The sequence below is a fragment of the Thermobia domestica genome, chromosome 2 (genome assembly GCF_964235325.1).
Source record: "Thermobia domestica chromosome 2, izTheDome1.hap1.1, whole genome shotgun sequence".
NCBI lineage: Eukaryota > Metazoa > Arthropoda > Insecta > Zygentoma > Lepismatidae > Thermobia > Thermobia domestica.
This window is the reverse complement of record NC_137455.1, coordinates 316,862,987-316,873,564: the sequence shown is the minus strand read 5'-3', so window position 1 is coordinate 316,873,564 and position 10,578 is coordinate 316,862,987.

The window sequence follows — 10,578 nt, the reverse complement described above, 5'->3', positions numbered from 1 at the left end:
TTGCTTTGTATCTGCTCTACTTTTTGGCTACCAATTTTTACAGAAGTGTTCCAAATAAGTGAGGGATATTCAAGTTTGGATCTTAGTAAGAAAAGTAAAGCACTTCTAAAGTGTTACAATTTATAAAATCTTTGGTCATTCTGATAAGAAACCCAAGATTTCTATATGCAACCTTGGTAATATTTGCCAGATAATGCAGGGATGTTACTTTTTGTGTCAAAAATCACACGCAAATCTTTAATTGTATCTATTTTTCTAAATTTATTCATTTGATCGAATAAATAAAGTCATACGATTTCTCATGTCTATTGTATGTAATGGTTGTACACTTATTAGTATTTACTTCAAGTTTACATTTGCGAATAGTTTTAAATCGTCTGCAAAATGTAATTTGTGAGAATTATGGATATAAAATGGCAGATCGTTATAATTAATAAAAACAAAGGTGGTCCAAGATTAGATCCTTGTGGGACTCCGGAGTTTACACGAAAGATTTTAGTTTTAAATTCTTTATACAGAACGGATTGTCTATATTCACATAAGTACGAACTGAAAAAAACTTATAATAGGGGACTAAAATAGGAGATGAAAAGTTTCTGAATTAGTATGTAATGATCCATAGTATCAAATGCTTCATTAAAATCCGTATATATTACAACTACCTTTCCATTATTATCGAAGGATAAAGTTACAAAATCTGAAATGATGGGGAAATTAGTTATAATGGCTCTATTCTGTAAGAAGCCATGTTGATGTATTGAAATTGAAGATTTAAAATGTTGCACGATCTTATCGTAAATGACACTTTCAAATATCTTTGCAATTGTTAAGCATTTGCAATTAATATAGCTACTTGACGATGGTTTTCAATGCTATTTTTATTGCCAAGCATAGTTCTCTATGCTATTTCGGGACCGGGTATATTATTGACTCTTTCCATTTGTCCGGAAAAAAACATTTGTCCTTATTGAGAGGTTATAAGGTATATAAAATATATAGCGGATATTTCAAAATATTACTAAAACCCTTCAAAATATAATGTGGTATATTATCAGACCGAATTGCCTTATTCGCTTTCAGTTTCTTCATTGCATTATCAATATCACTTGTACTAATCTCCATAATAGGAAATAAGTTTTGAATTTCCCCATGTAGGTACGTTCTCTCATGTGAGTCAAGACTATTTTTAATTAAGGAGGAGGATTTGTTGTAAATAGACTGGAAGTGTTGAGCAAGAGCTTCGGCAATTTCATCACTTTAGTCAGACTCCGTCCGTCATAGGTCATAGACTCAGAAGAAAGATGTCTGGATTTATTTTTAATGTAAGTCCAGAAGTGTTGTGGCTCTTCGATTATATTATTTTCAGCATTATAAATAAAATCATTATGTACTATTGCTATTTTACGCTTCACTTCTCTACGTAGTTTGCAGTACTCGTTATAATGTTATTGGTGATTAGACGTTCCCCTCCCGTTAAGCCATTTTGTGAGATGTTGCAATTTACGGTTTATTTTTTTTTATTATACTGTTAGTAAACCAACAAGGTAGCTTTTTTGCGTGTGCCTTTTCATGGGAATACACTTCTCAAATATGTCATATGTTACTTTATAGAAGTCTTCTATTGCTTTATTTGGATCCGTATATTCACTTAGATATTGTCAATCTAATCTCGCAATTCCATTATAAAGATTATCATAATTTCCTTTCTTAAAATTGAAACCAAATATGTTTGTTTTGTTTTTTTATTCTAGATGATTTAACATGCGGAAACTTTATACAAAGAAAGAGGTGGCAATTATCTTCTTTAATTAATCGGTGTGGTTCTCTTATTACTGTAACATTGGAAAGATTACTTATTACTAAATCTTATGTTCTCCCTAAGCTATTTGTAACGGTATTGAGTGATTCCATGTCATGATATAACACAAAATGATAAAGACTTTTTGGTTTATTCGTTGACAGTAGAAAATCAAATTTTGTACCAATTATTTCAGGCAAATTCATATCAGCTACAAGTGAACTAGTGCTACATATTGTGCTGTTACTTACTGTAAAATGAAAAAAAAAATTCATATAATGACAGATCTGCATTTGGTTCAAAATATCCAACTTAGAAATAAAGCGGTTTGTAATTAACTATTGTTTTCACTACAATGTTTTCTGGGTTCTGGTCAGTAACACCTACTTGCCATACTTCTAGGTTTCCAACTGCCAACAACATCCCTCCATCCTTGTTTCACCACTTGTATTATAGTCCCTATCTTTAAGATACACTATTTATCTGTTATCGAAATACTCTGAATAAAAATAATCACAAGATAACCAGGTCTCTGTTATTGCTACGACATCATAATTGTTCAACGAAATGTTGCGGGAAAACTCACATGCTTTGTTCCGAAGTAATCTCGCATTCATATAATGCATTAGAAAATGATCATTTTTGCGTCATCTACAACACACTTGCTGTTATTAGTACGTGACACATCAGTGCACTCACTTTGAGAAGTCTTACCTTGTTGAAGGTCATTCTCCTTTGTTTGTCAATTGATGCTTCTTTCTCCAAGACGTGGTTGATCTCTCCCTGACAACTCTTCATCACTCACCACCACAGGCTCTGCAGATGACCACACAGTACAAGAAGCACCTACAACTGCTAAATTCTTTAAATATCTCTATTGTTCACATTTACTGATCACGGACCAATTGTATCACTTAGATGTCTGTAATCTCTGTTTCGTAGGTACTCGATAGTATAAGATTTCCCATCAATATACAACTTATCGAATCGCCTTTTGTCCACGTTCCTTGGCTTGAATCCGGTATTTGTTAAGTTATTCTCTAATGACTCTAACAGTATACGAAAAATCCTCACTTATACTCACAGGGACCCTCATAGCACGATATGCCTTTTTCAGTACGTTCTCTTTCCTTTTGTAGTATGCAAATTTAACAGTAATGGCCCTATTTTTCCCTTATCCGTTCTGTGAGCTCGGTCTATATCAAACGGATTCAGTTCAATTTGGGGTTTCTTTTAATAAAAGTCCTTTTAATTTTTCACTTGCTTTCCAAGTTTCCTTTTCGCGCTTCTCAACATTGTAGAATATTAAGCTGTTTTTACGCGAGAAATTGTCAAGTTTATGTATCAGATTTTGACTTATTTCCAGCTGATTTTTAGTTGTTTGTTTTCTCTTCGCACTATTCCTAATTCATCGGCAATGTTATCTAATCGTTTACCCAACTCATCCGTTTGGTAACACAAATTTGATATTTTCTTATCAGTGGTATCGAGTTTAGGGACACCACTTTTCACTGTGACCGGGTGTGGATTTAACTTCACACCAACATTATCAATGATACGACAATTACTTTTAGTAGCACTAGATCGCTTACCTCTGTTTCGGTCACTCGCCAAGTAATTTTGTGGTGGACAACATCGTGTTCACGGGTTTTCTTGGGGTACCGTTTTAACTCAAATCTTAATCTACCTATTATTCCATTATCGTTTACGTGTCTTAATCATCGTCTCTTCTAGCCTTAAAGGCATAATAGTGGGTCGTTACTTTGAATAATATGAGTATATGTTCCTACATTGTAATTTTAACAGTTCTTCACTTTTATCTTTGTACAGGGTACATTTGAAAAGTATGTGGTTGAATATTCAAGTTTGTTTCGTTGCACCTAGGAAAGTCATTGTCATTGTACTTTATTATATAGAACTGGAGTAAACGAAGCATTCAATTTTAATTGCAGCAAGATAATCATTTTGTGTTTCTGTCACGTTACCTTTAATCCGCGGTCGACCTTAGTTTCATTCTTTCACACTTCATTAGTATGATTCCGGGCTGTCATTTCTAACATGGTCATTCAAAGCTGTAAATATCTGTAAACGTAAGACAGAATTAATATAGAAAGCGTGGAACGTAATTGATACCAGTTATCTGATGTCAGCTGTGGAGCAGGCATATTCATTGCATTCTCCGTTGGATGTTATATTTCAGTGAGATAAAGAGTGTATAAACTTTATTGAGTTCTTTCAAATTTTGCAACTTACAAAATAAATATTCTTATGACAGCACTAAACATGTTGCTTTGCCATTCCTATGAATTGCTGACATTCATGTTAAAACACTGAGTGAGTCAGTACATATGTAAATAGGCTGAATTTCTTTTAGTTTAATTAATATCAACGTATAACGAACGCAAATTTCTTCCAAACATAAATATAAATTTGGGAATTTTATATTAGATTTTTAGGTTTCTACTTGCAATGAGAATTGGTAATAACGCTTTTATTAATTGGTTTTGAGGTAGCTATGAAGATTAAAGTTATTTCATTCATTATCTGGTCAAAACAGAAATGTAGGAACAGAAAGTTTTATAAGTTGAGCACAACTTTGTTAAAGGGAAGTATAATAAGATTGAAGTAAGGACTATACTGTTGCTTCCACAGCTAAAATTATAACAATAGAAAATGTAATCTTTAGATATTTTTAAAACAACGTTATTCAATAGAATAAAGGAACGGTATATACAAGGCATTTGATTAAATATTTCAATCTCCTTGATGTCTAAATTATGTACATTTCCTGTGAAAACTACAACATTGATATTTCAATATTTTAAGTATACTATTATTATTTAGGTGATGATTTATCAATTCAATGCACATATTTTAAACAAATTTCTCAGAAGACAATTGAGATGCCAATAACATATAAGAGTCGCTCGCTTTAAAAACATTTATTCCCGGCAACATTAATGTTTTGTTAACATTGTACAGCACAATGTTTAAGTTTGTAATACATCATTTATTTGAAGGTTGAAGATAGTAAGAATTTCTTCTGGAAGCAAGTCTTCATTTAACTTGGGCACACTTGAGGTAGGTATTTAATTATTATATTTTTCAAGTGTTACATACAGGCCTACATATAGTAACAAATATACTTACCAATTAATTACAAATTCCTGGAAAAATTGCACATTACGAGATTAGCATTGCATTGGAACTAACTTACATCTCAAAAAAGTGCTGATGTGATGTGGATTAAAGATTTGAGGCTGCTGAACAATAGTAAATCCAATATTATTCCATTCTGTTTGCCATACACTGAGAGAAAAACGTGTGTGGCATACGTAAAAACGTACGTTACAAATGTAAATCCGGTAGCATTTGGACATAACGCACAGCAAACATATAACTGGAAAAGTATATTTTATCTGTACTTTCCGTATAAATGTTCCGAATAAACTTACTTTCCGTAAGAATGAACGAACTTTATATAGGCGGTCAGGATCTCACATACAGATGGATGTATAGCTGACATATATAATCACACGTATAAGTGTGTAATGCACTGAAGATTGTTAGATATCAGACATCATGCAATGGAATCATGTAACATCTAAGAGTAAAAAATGCAGTGCTACATGCGCATATGGATAACGTATGCTTCATACTGATTTGTGTAGTAAACATAAGAATTCCGTATATTTGTACAATCTACCGCTCTCCGGATAACGAATTTTTCTCAGTGTGCAGCACTCCTTCCGTGAGAGAGGTTGGAGGTTGAAATCTTGGCCGGATTAATGTGTACAAAATTTAGCTCTAATACTTTATTATTTTTAACTTCGGGGTTTAAGCTAAGCAAGGGAGGTGTTCAACTTCATTTCGTTGTCCTAAATCCACCCTGCAGCAGCTCTAGCTATGATAATGGTTTAATTATCATCCTGGAACTTTCCGTTACTTCTCGGAAATACTATATTATCTGCAACGTAGGATTAGCGTGATCATCTAAAGTGGCAATACAATCACAGTCTGTGACCGGACCGGTAATTGCCAGCGCAGAGTCAATTAATAACAGGAATATTGCAACGAAGAGACTAAACGAGTCACTGACATGTTACCCAGTTGTGAGTGGACACTGCGGATCATAAGCATCTTTCTCCTTTGGCCAAACATAAACGCCACACATGGCTTGAAGTAAGGTGAAAGGAAACTTTTCTGATCATATCAAACGTCACGAGTGTTCAGCGGTTGAGGTTCCATGTTTGTGGCACCGTTGGCGACGTACCAAAGAATTATTGTCCCTTTCAAGTTGTTACTCAACCTACCCTACTTCGCTTGCCCATGTCATGTAACTCAGAGTTGAGTAATTGTCGACATAAGCTAGGGTACATCCTTGTCAAGTTCATTCGTTACTTTCTCCTTAGTCACTGCTGGCTCTGAGTGACAACCCGCTTTAATATTCGGTGGCTTCTTCTCATTTCAATATTATCTTCGTACATTGCTCACGTAGGTTATCCACTTATTATCCTCCGTGACCAACTACTTTAGAAATGGTTGGAGTCTGTTAAGCTTCAATAGAGTACAAGATCGAAATTTGATTAAGTAAATGATTTAGAATAAAATTATATGGCTTCAAAATGTCGACATTCATTTTGAGGTTGCCTTTCGTCAAGTGGTTTAGCATTCTTTGAGATGTATGTAAAGATCATTAGAGATGTCATGACTGGTTAGATTCTAGTCTTGCTCAACTTTGCTAGAATATTATCTAACACTAATTTCACTATTCCTTCGCTGCGAGAATTATCCTTCATATCGAAACTACCAGAACGAAAGATATTGAACCATCTCTTAGCTATTCCTTTTAATAACATATATTGTCTATAAGAGACAAAAGTTTCTTCATGGACGTGCGCAGCATTTGCGCCTTTATAGAAATAACATTTTAAAATGTAGCGCACGTTTCTGGAAAGTTCAATCATCTTGAATTCGATTATATATATATATATATATATATATATATATATATATATATATATATAAAGTAAATATATACCGTAAACTGGGATTACTTGGAAAGGTGTTTTCTTTTTTTATACTACTTCTTGTTATTTATTGTAATTAATTTTTCATCGTCTTGAGATGTTTCTAGAGATTAGACCATGCAACCTTTCCCGGCAATCATAACAAACTTTTACTGAGATTGAAGCCTCTCAGAAGCCAAAATGTGTTTTTTTCAAGTAGCCCCGCTTTCGGGGTTACTTAGAAAATAAATATATTTTCATACTTGTAAGAACTCTGTAAAAAATTGGACTATTTGGAAACAAACACTTGCAACATCGCACTTTCCTAAAAAAGATTGATATGCAACATGCCTGTGTTTCTTTCATATTAATGTGTTCCAAAGATCTTAAATAAAAGAAAAACTTCCTCTCAGGCACAACCTATTAGTTAAACACAATAAATTGTTGAAATAATCTAAACTAACTACAACGCTAAACTTGTCTTTCTGAATGCCCACACAACCAGTAAAAATATTTTTGTAATGTGCTTTTATAAACGGTAGTTTTTCAAACAATGCAAAGGAAAGTTTGGCAAATCTCATTACACGCATAAGCTCTTGAGACTTCGTTAAGACACTAAAACATGCTATACATAGTTTTATGAAATTTATGTATGTATCAGATCAGTAATTGCCTTGCTTTGATTTACATAATGACCTGTTACTATTTGTACAAGTGTACATTTTTGTTAACCTTTTCCAAAAATATCATATGGTAATGTTATAATAATAATAATAATAATAATAATAATAATAATAATAATAATAATAATAATAATAATAATAATAATAATAATAATAATATAAAACAGTACGATAAGAACAAAAATTCAAACATTGAAATTCGTTCCTGCAAAGTCATATGGAAAAACAACTCGCTCTATGCACTTGTAGGTAGGTTCAGGCAAACTTTCAATAATGTCATCCTTGTTTGTCCCCTGATCAATATAATCATTTTGGTAGAAAAACGAAAACAAATTTTAAAAAATGGCCACAAATTGTCCCCGAAAAGAAGTGGAAATGTAAAACTAACTCACCTCATTGGGAAATTTCTGCAATCAATGAAATTTATGTTAACACAAGCAGGTAAAAATCACTTTTCATTACGGAAACACAGGGACGATTTTCAGAAAATTCTAAAAACACAAAAAAGTATAAATTGATGTGAGAATGTTTAGTTCAGTCCATAAATAAGACTCACCATTTTTGAACATCCATATTGTTTCTTTCAGGTGCCTACTTTTCATTGATCTTGAAGAAAAGGACATATCTGTAATAGTTTTCTCATTAGTATACCATATAACACAAGAATATCTATTTTCCAAGTAGCCCCAAGTTTTCGAAGTGACCAAAGTTTACGATACTCATAAATTGGACCATTTAGTTTGATATGTTCTTGTAAGTTTTGAACTAATGGAAAACCAATTACTTTCTACTCTGCAATAATTGGCACAATGACATTGTTAGGCATACTCTGCGATTATACAAGGTTATCAGGGTTTCCGACTGAACACAATTGAACAGTACTACATCAAGTTATTATGAATTTGTAGTGCAGATATAAAATGAAAATAAACTTCGAATATTACACTCGCAATGGAGTGTTACAAACTCAAGACGCATCAGTGTCACTAATATCGAAAATAACCAAATTATGGAAGTCTCCAAACAGTAATAACACAAGCGAGAGGGCAGAGATAATGCATATCACAAGTACCTTCCGAATAAGTAGAAATAAAGTTACAGGGAATTTAAAATTCCATTCCTTTTATAGGACTCTTTCATCAGGGAAGATTTGGGATAAGAAATAAAAAAAGTGACATTTTAAACATTTTATGTCTCATGCGTGTTCAATTGAAGGAGACGATGATGATAAGAAATGAATAAGATGGTGGAATGAAGAAAGTGGGAGAAAATGGAAGAACTCCGAGAAGCCTATGCAGATGGTCTTTGTGCACCACAAGGCTCACTTGAGGCAAGCTATGATCGAACTAAGGACCCCATGTACCAGAGGTGAATCCTCCACCTCTTAGCCACTGCGGACCCATGCTGAGGTAAGTAACACACCCAATTATGTACGTGCTATCCAAAGGACATAAAGATAATTATGCGGTTTAAAGCAATTTGTTATCACAAAACATTCGAGACATATGAAAGATATAGTACAATTTGATATAGTAATAAAAAGATTTTAGGAAACTATTTAAAACATTTTTGTATATTACAATTGTGTAATACTACAACAAACTTCTTGGTAGGCGAATATAAAAGAGGAATTACAAACTTTAAACAGTGTTAGAAGCTTTAACAATTTCAACCTACATTCAGAACAGTTTTAGACATCAAATTGTTGTGAAAAGCATTGTAATCTCTTTATCTCTAAATCATCGTGTACGCAACTGGATAGAGTATTATCTAAACAGATTTTCGAAAAAAATGATTCTAAAAAGACTATTTTCGATTCACTCTAACATAGTTCCACTTAGTTCGAAAGCAGCCATATCATGATCATAGTATCAGACACGAAGTGGGGATCACGAGATGGTGAAGTGGGGACCATTGGTCCACTTGACATGGAATGACCCAGCACATACATGATATGGTTAAAAAAAGAGGGTGTATTTTGTATTCTTGCAATTATTATTTTTACGTACGGAAATATAGAGTTTTAATTTTTGTTACAAATTGTGTGATTGCTCGTATGTTACAACTATGAAACTTTTGAAATTTTAAAAATAGAATCATCTTAGCACATACATGATATGGTTAAAAATAAAGAGGGTGTTTTTTATATTATTGTAATAATTATTTTCTATGTACGGAAATATAAAGTTTTAAGTTTTGTTACAAATTGTGTGATTCCTCGTAAGTTACAGCTATGAAACTTTTGAAACTTTTTAAATAGAATCATCTTAGCACATACATGATATGGTTTAAAAAATAAAGATGGTGATTTTTGTATTGTTGTAATTATTATTTTTTATGTATGGAAATATATAGATTTAAGTTTTGTTACAAATTGTGCCATTGCTCGTAAGTTACAACTACGAAACTTTTGAAACTTTTTAAATAGAATTATCTTAGCACATAAATGATATGTTGATAAATAAAAAGTGTGCTTTTCATATTTTTGTAATTATTATTTATTTTGGTATTTCACATGTACGGAAATATACAGTTTTAAGTTTTGTTACAAATTGTGTCATTGCTTATAATTTACAACTATGACACTTTTGAAGCTTCTTTTTATAGAATCAGTAACTTTTGAGTACTGGTACAATTTGTAAAAGACAACCTAAAATTTGTTTGTATGCCCATTAATGTTTGACAGTTTAGCCTTTTGCAAGGTTACTTAAGATCTGCTAAAAGAGCAAACATTAAGCTTTCATTTGACACCTGTGTGAATCCAATAACTTAAAAAAATAAGGAAGTAATGGTAATCTAGATAAATGATGATGAGTGCCAAAAAGTGAAATTGAAGGAAAATTCACATTTCTCAAAAATTTCTTCCCGGCCCATTTCTCATCCAAAAAATCGAAAAAAAAATAATTTAACATGCTTTTATTGATATTTATGTATGAATAAAATTGAAGAGAATCTGAGAGATTGAAACACAGTGCTCTGAGTGATTTTTGTCATGGAATGACCCATGTGTATTTAGGATCAATATTGAAGAGAAAACCATAACTTCTGAACGGCAATCAAGTGATTTAGATTAAAGGGAATCTAGTTG